Source organism: Balaenoptera musculus, chromosome 2 (genome assembly GCF_009873245.2).
Source record: "Balaenoptera musculus isolate JJ_BM4_2016_0621 chromosome 2, mBalMus1.pri.v3, whole genome shotgun sequence".
In the NCBI taxonomy this organism is placed as follows: Eukaryota; Metazoa; Chordata; class Mammalia; order Artiodactyla; family Balaenopteridae; genus Balaenoptera; species Balaenoptera musculus.
The window spans coordinates 106113655-106131279 of record NC_045786.1 but is presented as its reverse complement, the minus strand read 5'-3'; positions in this window follow the sequence as shown (position 1 = coordinate 106131279).

Below are 17625 nucleotides of genomic sequence, written 5' to 3'. Positions count from 1 at the left end.
GATCTTCTTGGACCAGGGCTCGAACCCATGTCCCTGCATTGGCAGGTGGATTCTTAAACACTGTGCCACCAGGGAAGTCCCTGAAAATAGTTTTAAGGAGTAAATATAGATTAAAAATAAAATGCATACTGGCCACACTTCAATAACTTCTAATTGCACTAAGTTAAACTAATATTCTTGAAGAACTTTCTATGAAAGTCATTTAATTCTTAGTTACCAGTTGCTAAAATTAGGTAATAGGGTAAATCATTTAAAAAGGGAACCTATATTTCTTCAAAATCTTATCAATGAAGGACTAGGTAGCCTTGATGTCAAGTTTTCTTGTTTTTATCAGTCAATATTATATCTGGTTTTATGGGATAATTTTTAAATTGGTCTTTCAACTTTAATATTTATGGTCTTAGTGAAATAGATATCAATTGGAATATAATCAAGTGGGCATTTTATTATTAAGGAATTAGCTGAGGGGGAGTTATAATTTTTTTTTCTTGAGATTTACGAGAACATGACCAATTTTCCAAAGGAATTAAGAGAAAACATCAGGCTGGCATGTTCCAAGAATGCTATGCTCTTTTGTGTACTGGGATTATAAGCATAAAGTAACATCTATTTGCAAAAAGATACACTGGAACAATGCCTCTCTGAATTTTGCACTCAAGTTCATAGGAAAGCTATTAGTACTAATTCTAAGTTGAGGAACTGATTAACGGAAAAATTAAAATCTATCTCTAGCATCTGAACAAGTATTCTGATAGAAAATCTAACATCCATACAAAACTGGGATTCATAGTGCATACTCATGAGTATAAGAAAAGACTTGATACTTTGTTTTCTCTTATTCTGTAACTTTAAAAAGTAAATGTGAAATCTTTATGTTTCCAAACATTACATAAATAAATTATTTGTATTTTCAAGTAAGGTACAGCCCTGTAGGTTCATGAGAGATACAGTTTATCATTTCAAGTTTTAGAAGGCAAAGTAAGGTCATAATGCTTCTTTAAAAAATCTTGTTTATTGTGGTGAATCAAAGACAAATATTATTGTAAATATTTGCTGAGATTTCTGACTTCAAGGCAATTTGAGGAAATGAGATAGATATGTATATAACTATTTGTGATCCATTGCAGAATAAGAGAAAAACAATGGAAATGTGACTACAAAAAAATGGAATATTTGATAATCACTGTTGAACATAAAGGAAGACTTTATAGACATGACTTTTTACTTGGTCTTTGATACATAAGTTGGATTTCAAAAGCTGAAAATGAGAGAGTGTGTGTTTGTGAAGAGGTGAAAGGACTGGGTTCCTGCATCAGGCATAAACACGATATGTTGGAAAAGGGAGAATATTTCAATCTGAAAAAACAGATCAAGCAAAGACATGGAGATAGGAAAGTTGAGGATGTAATTCCAGGGAAGTATGCTACATTTGTTATGACCACCAAACAGAGATATGAAGAAATATGGAGAATCTTTTAAGCCTATAAATGAGAATTCAGGGACTTCCCTGGCAGTCCAGTGGTTAAGACTCCACACTTCCAATGCAGGGGGCACGGGTTCGATCCCCGGTCGGGGAACTAAGATCCCGCATGCTGCGCAGCATGGCCAAAAAAAAAAAAAAAGAGAGAGAGAGAGTTCAATGATCTTGAAAGTTGACTTTATTATTATTATTATTGTAAATATAGAGATCTCAGAGTATATTAGTTGGAGTTCTCCAGAGGAACAGAACTAATAGGATGTGTATATATTATACACTCACACATACATATATAACTATATGTATATAGAGAGAGACAGAGTTTTATTTTGATAAAACATACATAGCATAAAAGCTACAATTTTAACCATTTTAAGTGTACAATTCAGTGGCATTAAGTACATTCACAATGTCGTGTAGCCATTACACTATCTATTAGTTGAATAATTAATAACACATTTTAGGTATTATCAATAATTTTTGAAAATGTTTTGGTTGTTTCCTAGTCTGTCTCTACTTATAAAATTTATTTAGTTTATGGAATGTCTTCACATATATTTTAAGAGAAAGCAACACCAAATTTATTTTGAAGGTTGGAACCTAGGATATTCCATCTTCAAATCTTCTGTGATCATTGGCGAACCATTTAAACTTTCTGGGTTCATACTTCCTCATTTGTAAATTGAGAATAGTAAAATACACAATCCATAAAATTCTGTTTCTATACAAACAGGGCGTGTGACCTGTGCAGTCACAAAGGATTCCAAACTTAGAAGGACCCTGCAATTAGACTAATGACATTTTGAATTTCTTAATAATTTAAATAAGGAGTCTTGTGTTTTAATTTTGCACTGGGCTATGCAAACTGTGTAGTTAGTTCTTTATGAAAATAGCTATGTTCTTTAGGATTAAGTGATCTGGGTGAGATCCTTAAGCACATCTTTCTTATTTTCTTTACCATATAAAAAAGTAAATTTTCTAAGGGAAGAGGTGAAAAGAAAGAAAAATCAGGAAAAATTCAGCGCCCACACCTCTACTTCTATATACACAGCACTATACTCAGGACTGAAATTGTATCACTTTGATTGGCTACTGAGAAAACTGAAGCATTTTGATTTACCAGCCCAACAGCTTTCCAAATGTTCTTTTCAGGCAATATCTTTAAACAGGAATACAGTTATGACAGGTTGGATCACAGCATTTAGCAGTTTTCCAGGAGTTCTTAGATTTTACATGCTTTCTGCCTTTCAGAAAGATCTATACCAGGCATCTCAGATATGAAATAAATATATTTTTATTGTGTATTCTGGAGTATGTAATGCCACCCAAGCATTGACAGGAAGTATATTTTCTCCTAGCAGAAAGCTTGAATAGTCAAGTGATCTCAAACATTTAATACGCTCTAGACATAAAACTGAAAAATAATCAGTCTGGGAATATATATTTACTGGCAACATATAAGCAAATATTCTATATTTTGAAAGTTAGATTGAAGGAAAGCTTTTGATAATTTATATCTTAGAATTTGCTAATAAAAGGAACGATACTAAAATAATGTTCTAATGAGGAAATAATAGCTTTTGCATGCCTTAGCGTACAGAGAATTATCATGAGTTTCAGCTTGTGATATGAAAGCTGCAGATGGCTAATTACTATTAATACAGAAGGACTTGCTGTAATAAACCTATTATTATAAATTTCACAATAATAATGTATACAATAATAATGCATAAATTACATAATACTAATACAATAATATACAATACATAATAATGTATACAATAATAATACATAAATTACATAATACAATAATACATAAATTTCTCTCCACATTGCTGTAGTCACAATGTTTTGAAATAAGTTAGATCTAAGAACGTTCCAAAACATGTTTCTACCAACTTATTTTGTCTTCTGATATTTTCACCATTTTGAGCATCTTCTCTTCCTCTCTTTCAAGACCACCTGAAATACAGAATAATGATTATTATTTACGACAACTTCTCAAATTTCCTCCTCCTTAGAAGGCATGTCCTCCTTAATGTTTGCATTCCACCTTAACCATGATTTTCTCTGTGACAAGAATACTCTTTCATTATATTTATAAAAGTTTATTAGGCACTGACTGTATGCATTATTTAATACTAAGTATTAGAAAAATAATGTGCAATGTAATCATAGTCTCTCAGGGAGCTCAAGTCTGGTTTAAGCAAAGACAAAATATTTCAAATAATCTCCACAACAAGCAACTACCCTTTTGAAGACACTATGCAAAAGCCCATGGTAAAGTTCCATGTCTTCCTAAAACTTTGTATGAAATGTTAATATTCTTCCTAATTATTTTGTATATCAATAAGAATGTACATTCTCTGAATGTAAGGTCTGATCCAGTCAATAAATATACTTGTTGGTTCACTGCTTAAAAATAGAACAGGTTCATTATGGAAGAAAACAAGTACACTGTGGTATTATACTTTGATGTCAGTCTCATTTTAAATAGCTTTCCACTGCGATGATAAAGTCAAGACATGACAACTACAGTATGACCTAGGCATGTTGTAACTTCTCCAGAAATGCTATGTCTTCCTTTCTAAAAGAGTTTAATAGTTGCTGCTGGTCATATGATCAAAGGAAAATTTCATTCTTTTCCCACAAATCAGATGATCTTACTGATAATACATTCTCTAAGGATATTATTAAATAGGACCATTCTTTTTTTTTTTAACATCTTTATTGGAGTATAATTGCTTTACAATGGTGTGCTAGTTTCTGCTGTATAAAAAAGTAAATCAACTATACATATACATAAATCCCTATATCTCCTCCCTCTTGGGTCTCCCTCCCACTCTCCCTATCCCAACCCTCTAGGTGGACACAAAGCACCAAGCTGATCTCCCTGTGCTATGCAGCTGCTTCCCACTAGCTATCTATTTTACATTTGGTAGTGTATATATGTCCATGCCACTCTCTCACTTCGTCCCAGCTTACCCTTCCCCCACCCCGTGTCCTCAAGTCCATTCTCTATGTCTGCGTCTTTATTCCTGCTCTGCCACTAGGTTCATCAGTACCATTTTTTTTTTCTTTTTAGACTCCATATATATGTGTTAGCATACGGTATTTATTTTTCTCTTTGGCTTAATTCACTCTGTATGACAGAATCTAGATCCATCCACCTCACTACAAATAACTCAATTTCGTTTCTTTTTATGGCTGAGTATTCCATATTCCATTGTATATATGTGCCACATCTTCTTTTTTTTTTTTTTAAGAAATTCACGTTCTTTTATTTATTTATTTATTTATTTATTTATGACTGTGTTGAGTCTTCGTTTCTGTGCGAGGGCTTTCTCTAGTTGCGGCAAGTGGGGACCACTCTTCATCGCGGTGCGCGGGCCTCTCACCATCGCGGCCTCTCTTGTTGCGGAGCACAGGCTCCAGACGCGCAGGCTCAGTAATTGTGGCTCACGGGCCCAGTTGCTCCGTGGCATGTGGGATCTTCCCAGACCAGGGCTCGAACCCGTGTCCCCTGCATTGGCAGGCAGATTCTTAACCACTGCGCCACCAGGGAAGCCCCACATCTTCTTTATCCATTCATCTGTTGATGGACACTTAGGTTGCTTCCATGTCCTGGCTATTGTAAATAGAGCAGCAGTGAACATTGTGGTGCATGATTCTTTTTGAATTATGGTTTGCACAGGGTATATGCACAGTAGTGGGATTGCTGGGTCATATGGTAGTTCTCTTTTTAGTTTTTTGAGGAACCTCCATCCTGTTCTCTATAGTGGCTGTATCAATTTACATTCCCACCAACAGGGCAAGAGGGTTCCCTTTTCTCCACACCCTCTCCAGCATTTATTGTTTGTAGATTTTTTGATGATGGCCATTCTGACTGGTGTGAGATGATATCTCATTGTAGTTTTGATTTGCATTTCTCTAATGATTAATGATGTTGAGCATTCTTTCATGTGTTTGTTAGCATTCTGTATGTCTTCTTTGGAGAAATGTCTATTTAGGTCTTCTGCCCATTTTTGGATTGGGTTCTTTGTTTTTTTGATATTGAGCTGCATGAGCTGCTTGTATATTTTGGAGATTAATCCTTTGTCAGTTGCTTCATTTGCAAATATTTTCTCCCATTCTGAGGATTGTCATTTCGTCTTGTTTATGGTTTCCTTTGCTGTGCAAAAGCTTTTAAGTTTCATTAGGTCCCATTTGTTTATTTTTGTTTTTAGTTTCATTTCTCTAGGAGGTGGGTCAATAGGGATATTGCTGTGATTTATGTCATAGAGTGTTCTGCCTATGTTTTCCTCTAAGAGTTTGATAGTGTCTGGCCTTACATTTAGGTCTTTAATCCACTTTGAGTTTATTTTTGTGTATGGTATATAGGGAGTGTTCTAATTTCATTCTTTTACATGTAGCTGTCCAGTTTTCCCAGCACCACTTACTGAAGAGGCTGTCTTGTCTCCATTGTATATTCTTGCCTCCTTTATCAAATATAAGGTGACCATATGTGCGTGGGTTTACCTCTCAGCTTTCTATCCTGTTCCATTGATCTATATTTCTGTTCTTGTGCCAGTACCATAATGTCTTGATTACTGTAGCTTTGTAGTATAGCCTGAAGTCCGGGAGCCTGATTCCTCCAGCTCCGTTTTTCTTTCTCAAGATTGCTTTGGCTATATGGGGTCTTTTGTGTTTCCATACAAATTGTGAAATTTTCTGTTCTAGTTCTGTGAAAAATGCCATTGGTAGTTTGATAGGGATTGCATTGAATCTGTATATTGCTTTCGGTGGTATAGTCATTTTCACAATGTTGATTCTTCCAATCCAAGAACATGGTATATCTCTCCATCTGTTGGTATCATCTTTAATTTCTTTCATCAGTGTCTTATAGTTTTCTGCATACAGGTCTTTGTTCTCCCTAGGTAGGTTTATTCCTAGGTATTTTATTCTTTTTGTTGCAATGGTAAATGGGAGTGTTTCCTTAATTTCTCTTTCAGGTTTTTCATCATTAGCGTATAGGAATGCAAGAGATTTCTGTGCATTAATTTTGTATCCTGCTACTTTACCAAATTCATTGATTAGCTCTAGTATTTTCCTGGTAGCATCTCTAGGATTCTCTATGTATAGTATCATGTCATCTGCAAACAGTGACAGTTTAACTTCTTCTTTTCCAATTTGGATTCCTTTTATTTCTTTTTCTTCTCTGATTGCTGTGGCTAAAACTTCCAAAACTATGTTGAATAATAGTGGTGAGAGTGGGCAACCTTGGCTTGTTCCTCATCTTAGTGGAAATGGTTTCAGTTTTTCACCATTGAGAACGATGTTGGCTATGGGTTTGTCATATATGGCCTTTATTATGTTGAAATACGTTCCCTCTATGCCTACTTTCTGGAGGGTTTTTATCATAAATGGATGTTGAATTTTGGTGAAAGCTTTTTCTGCATCTATGGAGATGATCATATAGTTTTACTCCTTTAATTTGTTAATATGGTTTATCACACTGATTGATTTGCGTATATTGAAGAATCCTTGCATTCATGGGATAAACCCCACTTGATCATGGTGTAGGATCCTTTTAATGTGCTGTTGGATTCTGTTTGCTAGTATTTTGCTGAGGATTTTTGCATCTATGTTCATCAGTGATATTGGCCTGTAGTTTTCTTTTTTTGTGACGTCTTTGTCCAGTTTTGGTATCAGGGTGATGGTGGCCTCATGGAATGAGTTTGGGAGTGTTCCTCCCTCTGCTATATTTTGGAAGAGTTTGAGAAGGATAGGTATTAACTCTTCTCTAAATGTTTGATAGAATCACCTGTGAAGCCATCTGGTCCTGGACTTTTGTTTGTTGGAAGATTTTTAATAACCATTTCAATTTCAATGCTTGTGATTGGTCTGTTTATATGTTCTATTTCTTCCTGGTTCAGTCTCAGAAGGTTGTGCTTTTCTAAGAATTTGTCCATTTTTTCCAGGTTTTCCATTTTATTGGCAAATAGTTGCTTGTTGTAATCTCTCATGATCCTTTGTATTTCTGCAGTGTCAGTTGTTACTTCTCATTTTTCATTTCTAATTCTATTGATTTGCATCTTCTTCCTTTTTTTCTTGATGAGTCTGGCTAATAGTTTATCAATTTTGTTTATCTTTTCAAAGAACCAGCTTTTAGTTTTATTGATCTTTTCTATTGTTTCCTTCATTTCTTTTTCATTTATTTCTGATCTGATTTTATGATTTCTTTCCTTCTGCTAACTTTGGAGGTTTTTTGTTCTTCTTATTTCTCTAATTGCTTTAAGTGTACGTATAGGTTGTTTATTTGAGATTTTTCTTGTTTCTTGCCACAGGATTGTATTGCTATAAACTTCCCTCTTAGAACTGCTTTTGCTGCATCCCGTAGGTTTTGGGTCATTGTGGTTTCATTGTCATTTGTTTTCAGGTATTTTTTGATTTCCTCTTTGATTTCTTCAATGAGCTCTTGTTTATTTAGTAACGTATTGTCTAGCCTCCATGTGTTTGTGTTTTTAACATTTTTTTCCCTGTAATTGATTTCTAATCTCATAGCGTGGACAGAAAAGAAGCTTGATATGATTTCAATTTTCTTAAATTTACTGAGGCTTGATTTGTGACCCAAATTGTAATCTATCCTGGAGAATGTTCCATGCGCACTTGAGCAGAAAGTGTAATCTGCTTTTTTTGGATGGAATGTTCTATATATATCAATTAAAGCTATCTGGTCTATTGTGTCATTTAAAGCTTGTGTTTCCTTATTAATTTTCTGTTTGGAGGATCTGTCCATTGGTGTAAGTGAGGTGTTAAAGTCCCCCACTATTTTTGTGTTACTGTTGACTTCCTCTTTTATAGCTGTTAACAGTTGCCTTATGTATTGAGGTGCTCCTATGTTGGGTGTATATATATTTATAATTGTTATATCTTCTTCTTGGATTGATCCCTTGATCATTATGTAGTGTCCTTCCTTGTCTCTTGTAACATTCTTTATTTTAACCTCTATTTTATCTGAAAAGAATATTGCTACTCCAGCTTCCTTTTGATTTCCATTTGCATGGAATATCTTTTTCCATCCCCTCACTTTCAGTCTGTATGTGTCCCTAGGTCTGAAGTGGGTCTCTTGTAGACAGCACATATACAGGTCTTGTTTTTGTATCTATTCAGCCAGTCTGTATCTTTTGGTTGGAGCATTTAATCCATTTACATTTAAGGTAATTATCAACATGTATGTTCCTATTACCATTTTCTTAATTGTTTTGGATTTGTTATTGTAGGTCTTTTCCTTCTCTTGTGTTTTCTGCCTAGAGAAGTTCTTTTAGCATTTGTTGTACAGCTGCTTTGGTGGTGCTGAATTCTCTCAGCTTTTGCTTTTCTGTAAGGTTTTAATTTCTCCATTGAATCTGAATGAGATCGTTGCTGGGTAGAGTAATCTTGGTTGTAGGTTTTTCCCTTTCATAGCTTTAAATATGTCCTGCCACTCCCTTCTGGGTTGCAGACTTTCTGCTGAAAGATCAGCTGTTAACCTTATGGGGATTCCCCTGTATGTTAATTGTTGCTTTTCCCTTGCTGCTTTTAATATTTTTTCTTTGTATTTCATTTTTGATAGTTTGATTAATATGTGTCTTGGCATGTTTCTCCTTGGATTTATCCTGTATGGGACTCTCTGTGCTTCCAGGACTTGATTAACTATTTCCTTTCCCATTTAGGGAAGTTTTCAACTATAATCTCTTCAAATATTTTCTCAATCCCTTTTTTTTTTTTCTCTTCTTCTTCTCGGACCCCTATAATTCAAATGTTGGTGCATTTAATGTTGTCCCAGAGGTCTCTGAGATTGTCCTCAGTTCTTTTCATTCTTTTTTCTTTATTCTGCTCTGTGGTAGTTATTTCCACTGTTTTATCTTCCAGGTCACTTATCCGTTCTTCTGCCTCAGTTATTCTGCTACTGATTCCTTCTAGAGAATTTTTAATTTGAATTATTGTGTTGTTCATCATTGTTTGTTTGCTCTTTAGTTCTTCTAGGTCCTTGTTAAATGTTTCTTGTATTTTCTCCATTCTATTTCCAAGATTTTGGATCATCTTTACTATCATTACTCTGAATTTATTTCAGGTAGACTGCCTATTTCCTCTTCATTTGTTTGCTCTGGTGGGTTTTTACCTTGCTTCTTCATCTGCTCTGTATTTGTCTGTCTTCTTATTTTGCTTAACTTACTGTGTTTGGGGTCTCCTTTTTGCAGGCTGCATATTTGTAGTTCCCGTTGTTTTTGGTGTCTGCTCCCAGTGGGTAAGGTTGGTTCAGTGAGTTGTGTAGGCTTCCAGATGGAGGGTACTGGTGCCTGTGTTCTGGTGGATGAGGCTGGCTCTTGTCTTTCTGGTGGGCAGGACCACATCCAGTGGTGTGTTTGTGAACTTAATATGATTTTAGGCAGCCTCTCTGCTAAAGGGTGAGGTTGTGCTCTCTTGCTTGTTGTTTGGCATAGAGTGTGCAGCACTGTAGCTTGCTGATCATTGAGTGGAGCTGGGTCTTAGCCTTGAGATGGAGATCTCTGGGAGAGCTTTCACCATTTGATATTACGTGGGGCCGGGAGGTCTCTTGTGGACCAATGTCCTGTACTCGGCTCTTCCACCTCAAAGCCTCAGGCCTGACACCAACCAGAGTACCAAGACCCTGTCAGCCACATGGCTCAGAAGAAAAGGGAGAAAAGAAAGAAATAAAGAAAGAAAAAATAATTAAAATAAAATAAAGTTATTAAAATAGGAAAAAATTATTAAAAATTAAATAATAAAAGGTAATAAAAGAAAAGAAAGAGAGAAAGAAAGAAGAGAGCAACCAAACCAAAAAACAAATCCAGCAATGATAACAAGCACTAAAATCTATATTAAAAAAAAAAAAGAAAAAAAACCAGTCAGTACCCTAGGACAAATGGCAAAAGCAAAGCTATACAGACAAAATCACACAAAGAAGCATGCACATACACACTCACAAAAAGAAAAAAAGGAAAAATATATATATATATTAGAAAAAAAAAAGAAAAAGGAAGAGAGAAATGAAATCCATAAACAAATCTGCCAATGATAATAAGCTCTAAATACTAAACTAAGTTAAACATAAAACCAGAAACAAATTAGAGGCAGAAAGCAAACCCCAAGTCTCTAGTTGCTCCCAAAGTCCGCCACCTCCATTTTGGGATGATTCATTGTCTATTCAGGTATTCCAGAGATGCAGGGTACATCACGTTGATTGTGCAGATTTAATCTGCTGCTCCTGAGGCTGCTGGGGGAGATTTCCCTTTCTCTTCTTTGTTTGCACAACTCCTGGGGTTCAGCTTTTGATTTGGCCCTACCTCTGCATGTTGGTCGCCTGAGGGCGTCTGTTCCCCACCCAGACATGACGGGGTTAAAGGAGCGGCTGATTAGGGGCCTCTGGCTCACTCAGGCCAGGGGGAGGGAGGGGTATGGAATGTGGAGCAAGCCTGCAGTGGCAGAGGCCAGCGTGATGTTGCACCTGCCTGAGGCATGCCGTGTGTTCTCCTGGGGAACTTGTCCCTGGATCATGGGACCCTGGCAGTGGCAGGCTGCACAGGCTCCCGGGAGGGGAGGTGTGGATAGTGACCTGTGCTTGCACACAGGCTTCTTGGTGGCTGCAGCTGCAGCCTTAGCATCTCATGCCCGTCTCTGGTGTCTGCGCTGATAGCCGCGGCTCACGCCCATCTCTGGAGCTCGTTTAGGCGGTGCTCTGAATCCCCTCTCTTCGCACACCCCAAAACAATGGTCTCTTTCCTCTTAGGCAGTTCCAGACATTTTCCCAAACTCCCTCCTGGCTAGCTGTGGTGCACTAGCCCCCTTCAGGCTGTGTTCACGCAGCCAACCCCAGTCCTCTCCCTAGGATCTGACCTCCGAAGCTGGAGCCTCAGCTCCCAGCACCCACCTGCCCTCATGGGTGAGCAGACAAGCCTCTCAGGCTGGTGAGAGCTGGTCAGCACCAATCGTTTGTGCGGGAATCTCTTTGCTTTGCCCTCTGCACCCCTATTGCTGTGCTGTCCCCCATGGCTCTGAAGCTTTCCCCCCACCCACCCCCTGTCCCCGACAGTGAATGGGGCTTCGTAGTGTGTGGAAACTTTTCATCCTTCATAGCTCCCTCCCTGAGGTTCAGGTCCTGTCCCTATTCTTTTGTTTCTGTTTTTCCTTTTTTCTTTTTCCCTACCCAGGTGTGTGGGGAGTTTCTTGCCTTTTGGGAAGTCTGAGGTCTTCTGCCAGTGTTCAGTGGGTGTTCTGTAGGAGTTGTTCCACATGTAGATGTAGTTTTGATGTATTTGTGCAGAGGAAGGTGATCTCCACGTCTTACTCCTTCGCCATCTTGAAGGTGCCCTCAATAGGATCATTCTTATATTAACCCTGGAACTAATTCTAATATATTTCTTACTCATTAGATTCTCCTGGACTTCTTTTTATCATGTTACTATTTTAAGGAGACAAACCCTTTTTATTTCATTTGTTCAGATATGTTAGAATATTTTGTTAATCATATATAATATATATTGTCTAGTATTGTCACTATAGATTATAATTATTATACACAAAAATGTATTCAATATAGTTAACTCAATATATTACACTTAAGGTTATTTATACATATAAGCATAATATATACATATATGTACAAAATTATATGTATGTGTATATCATAGTATTTTGTCAGTCTAAATCATTCTAATAAGCTACCTCCTAAAAAGGGAGGATCACACATATTTGAAGTTTCAGAAACCTCACTCAAATGATAGAAAAGAAATAAAAATATTACCAACCATGTAAAAGAGTTAGAGTAGAGAACAAGGGTGGATAGAAGAATTCAACATTTTAGCACAGGGAAAGAATGTAGGTGAGCGGTAATTGGCAGAGCAGAGCAAAGTGCAAAGTAAGTGACTACCAAGAGAATTCACAGGAAAAACCAGGTAACTCACCTTGAAAACTTCCTTAGAAACTCTACTGAATATGCCAGGAGTATGGAAGGGCATGATGGTGCAAAGGGCTGAAAACAGAAGAATAGGTGAAATCTCAGTATACAAAATAGATTCCTATATTTAAACCTTCTACCTCACAGGAGGGTAAAGGATAATTTGTTTATTGTTTATTCATGAAAAATTTACCTTATTCAGATACACCAGACATACTGTAATGAAAGAGTGAGTATGTAGACCAAGAAAAAGGGCATTAAATGAAAGTTTATATATTGAATTATGTGAAACCTCAGCTCTACTTTTTCTCCCTGATCCCATAACACTAGTTGCCAAGCATATATCCCATTTTCCTCCCCCCTTCAGTTGAGGTATTGGATGATTCTCTTCTTGAGAAGTAGAATTGCCTCAAAGAATAGTCATCCCATTATCTACAAGGGGTTCACTGAAAAAGTACGTGGTTATCCTATAATAAATCCCAGTAGTTGTCAAGCCCTACCATGTATCCAGAGCTTCCAATCATCTTTTTAGTTCCCAACTACATTGATGAAATTACCTCAAAATTTGATAGATGGACAAAGCTATTGTGAAATATTCACAATTCAATTATATATTATATATATATATATATATATATATATATATATTTATTTATTTATTTATGAGCCAAAGAGTATAAAAGAATACATCCAGTTAAATAGAAAATTAAGTTACATATTTTAGGATATCATAGCATTCATATTTTTTTGCATCATTTGAAAAAGATTTGATGTAGCTGAAGAGCTGAAGAAATGTAAAAATCTAATAATCAGCTGGGTGAGGAACTTCAGATTTCTGAAGTAGAGAGAAAAATTAGTTGTATATAAATGTAAAATTGCCTAATAAATGTAAGGACACTGATTTTACTCAAGACCAATCCCTGTTAAAATTTTGAAGCCCCAAATGAAGCAACTATAAAATAGTAAGTAATTTCAATTAACTGAGAAGGACTGTCTTTCTTAGTATATAAACCATAGTAAAGATACATTTGTGTTCATAAGGAAACTGTGTATTGACATTATTGCTCAAGTTGATAAGGTTTACTGGAGTAGCTTACAAGCAGAGAACTCTGTAGCAAAGTGCATACAATTCTTTGATGTCTTATTATCTCAGAAAAGCTTGCTTAGGGGTATCATCAGCGAAAGACAACATGGAAGACAGTCAATAGAGGGGCCCATTTATACATCCCTGCACACAATCATAAGGGAGCTGGAAACGGGCTGGGAACATCTAATTGACTATATAACAATAGGAACTTCCTGATGGAGGAAAATCCTTGCTGGGAAGGTGGAGCATCTGGGGAAACTTGTGCTTTTCTACTGTGCTGCTTTAATCCTACTGAGTTTTATATCTGCCAAGATGTAGAAAGGGAGAAAGGAATGAGGCTACTTGGATTACCTCACTTATGGTATTTGATGCACCTGTGATCTTTAAGAGAATTTGGCCTATTAGAGTGACAGCCTTGTAATTACTGTTAAATAACTGCTTTAGTTTTTTGATTTAAAGATGTAATCTTATTAAGTGTACACTCAGTATCAAACTCTGAGAGAATTTTAATCATATTCTTAAGTTTACTTTATTAGATTTGTGAATCATTTAAATACACAGGAATGTTTTGTTTGAATCAGACAATTGAAGTAATTTAGAAGGAAATTGAAAATATTACATATATAAAAGCAATTTAAAGTTCACAATTAACATCATTTGAAACTGAACACGTTATTCAAAAACTTCTAAATTTACAAATGACTTGTAAAATGTATTTAAAAACAAAGAAATTAAAATGATAACATTAATAAGCTAAATATTAATTATTAAAAAATAAAATAGAGTTTTATGAATGCAAGATAACCCTTGAAGCCACAAAATTCTCACAACCAGAAACATGGATACCCAGATATGAAATATGAGTGAAGCCTCCAATATGAAAATAGCCTCCAACAAACAGGAAAACAGAAAAGAAAGAGAAACTACAAGTAGTAGAATGACACCTTAAAGAAACCATAAACAAAATCATCATAAAGAAGAACAAGTTATGACGGGAAAGGAAAAAAATGAATAGAACAAAAAAGATCTTTTGTGAATTTAAATATGATAGTCAATTTTTTCAAGAGTTGAAATATAAAGCAAGCCAATTAGACAAAGAGATGAAAAAGTGGAAAAGAAGACGAAAATCAAGAGAGCAATTATGAAAATACAAAAATTACATTCTTAAGACTTCTACTTCTGGCAGATCTATAGTTTCAGCACAAGCAGAAAGTGAAGGATAAGGTAGACTTTTAAATGTCCAGATTAAGCATTGAAGAATGCTCCAACACAGAATCAGTCTGCAAAAGCTACAAGAGAATTTTTGTTACTGTTTTTTGTGGGGTTTTTTTTTAACATCTTTACTGGAGTATAATTGCTTTACAATGTTGTGTGGGTTTTTTTGACCCCAGGCATTCAGGGAAATCTCCCCCAAAACACTAGCTGATGACAAGTTCAAAGAACAGAAACTTCAATGACAACACATAACAGTGAATGTACACTTTACAAAATAGTTTAGAGAAGTCAGTAAAAAAACTACTACAATCACAGCAAGCAACAAAATCCCTGAGGAGAGGGAAGAATCTGATTTCCAGAATTAGCATATTGTATTATTCAAAAATATTCCATTTCACCAAAACAATTACGAAACATGCAAAGAACGAAGAAAGTATGACCAGTTTATGGGGGATATTAACAGAAACTGTTCCTGAAGAAGCACAGACAATAGACTTACTAGAAAGGTAAGTATGTAATCTTACCTTTACATCAAGTATGTAAAATATGCTCTAAAACTAAAACAAATTATGAATAAAAAGCTGAAGGAACCAGAGGAATGATGTCTCAAGAAACAGAATAATACCAAGAGACAGAAATTATTAAAAGAGATAAAACAGAAATTCTGGAGTTAAAAAGTAAAATAACAAATAAATTCATGATGCAGTTTTCAATAGCAGATTTGAGTATACAGAAGAAAAAAAACAGCAAAGTTGATTATAGTTTCATTTAAATTATCCAGCCTGAAGAACAGAAAGGGAAAAGAATGAAGAAAAATGAACAGAGCCAAAGAGACTGTGGGATACCATTAAGCATAACAACATATGAATAATTGAATTCCCAGAGGAGAGGAGACAGGGAACAGAGCAGCAAAAAAATATTTAAGAAAATAATGACCCCAAACTGCCCATATTTGATAATACAGGAATCTGGAGCTCTAAGAAGTTCAATAAACTCGTAGATGGATGAACACAAAGAGAATCACACCAAGACATATTATAATTCTAATTATATAAGTGGAAGTATACATCTTACTGTAGGTATTCCATGTTTTATTTGATTTTATGTGCTTTTAAGACTCAACCCTCCCTCTTCTCCTTCAGTCACACAATGAGCAGGCTAATAAGAAAGGCTGGGGCTCCTTTCTTCAGTGGCAGATGGAGATTCAAACCATTGAAGCACCACCCAATTGCAGGAACCCTCAACCTGGTCCCAAAGACTAACCACAATAAAAATCCCAAGCAAGTCTTATTTCCGTATTCTCTGAAGTCATTTTTGGACCTCCTTCGAAAGTCTGCCCTATTCTCCCCCAGAAGCCTCATTTTGTATGTAGTAAATATTTTCACACACTCTTCATGTGACTGTGGCATCATCAGTCTTGACATCAGAATCAAATCGTGAGTCTATACTGATTATGGGTAGACACAACCCATTGGTACTATGAGCAAAATGCCTGCTACCACCAGGAGTCTGGTTCTTTTGCTTCGGTTTGCTTACTGGCTTTGCTGCCTGATGGTACACATACATTTTGATCTGCTCTCTGCTGGCTAGCTTGGTGCTTTAAGCTTTGCTGCTTTGTACAATATTTGCTGTGTTCTATTAGGGTTCTATGCTATAGATTTCAAGTTTGTATCCCCACAAAAATTTATATGTTGAAACTCTAATTTCCAATATAATGGTATTTGGAGGTGTGACCTTTGGGAGTTAATTAGTGTTAGATTAGGTCATGAGGGTAGGGCTTTTCTGATTGGATTAATGCCCTTATAAAAAGAGGAAGAGACAGAAGATCTCTCTCTTCATACATGCACTGCATGCATGCATGAAGGAAGGCCATGTGAGAACATAACCAAAAAGAAAACTCTCACCAAGAACCCAACCATGCAGGCCCCCTGATCTCAGACTTCCAGACTCCAGAACTGTGAGAAATGTTTGTTTTTAAAGCTACCCAGTCTACGATATTCTGTTATAGAAGCTTGAGCTAAGACACTCTATCACAGATGTAACCAAACTGAGTTCAATAGTTAGTTGGCATTTAAGGACAAAGGTATAGGATTGGGACACACCTAAAAGTAGTGCCTCAGGCTCTCTCTCTCTCTCTCTCCCTATTATATATATATATGTGTGTGTGTGTGTGTGTGTGTGTGTGTGTGTGTGTGTGTCTTAGATTGAATCATGTGTCTCAATTCCATTGTAAGCTATGGCTGACACTAGGCTCAGGGGAAAGACTTTTAATCTGTGACTGACTGCTTACGTTAAAGAAGGCATTGTCCCTATTCTGTAGAGCACTACACCCTGTGCTACATATAGGCCCATTGGATGGTTATTCACGTGGAAGAAGAACAGACCCTGTTTGAGCATAGGTTACTATTTGAAGATTTGAATTGTTGAGGTTCATGATCCTAAAGTAGATGACTTATTAGGATCTTATGGATTTCCTTTGCTGCTGCTGCCACTGCCTATGTCTTTATCTTCACAAAAGATCCTGATGCCCGAGGTTATAAGGGGAAAAAAAAACCAGGTACCCCTGTGGCTCAGAAAGGGGGTTAGTTCAAACCCTATTTTGTTCCAGCATCCTTAAAGAAATCACTGATATGGAGGAGGCTCCTAACCCTGACAATACTGATTTGAAGTCTCTGGAAAAGCAACTTATAACGGAGTAGAAAGGACCACCTCCACCACAAAATATATCTAGTATAGAGAAAAAAGGAAGGGTGGGAGGAAAAACAAAGAAACCTGGATACTGGAGGAGAAAACAAACAACTGAAACTGAGGTCCCAATTGAAATCCAAAATTTACTAACGTAATTTATATGACAAAAATATAAAAGGATGCTTATTGGTTTTTTCCACCTCTACAATTTGACAACAG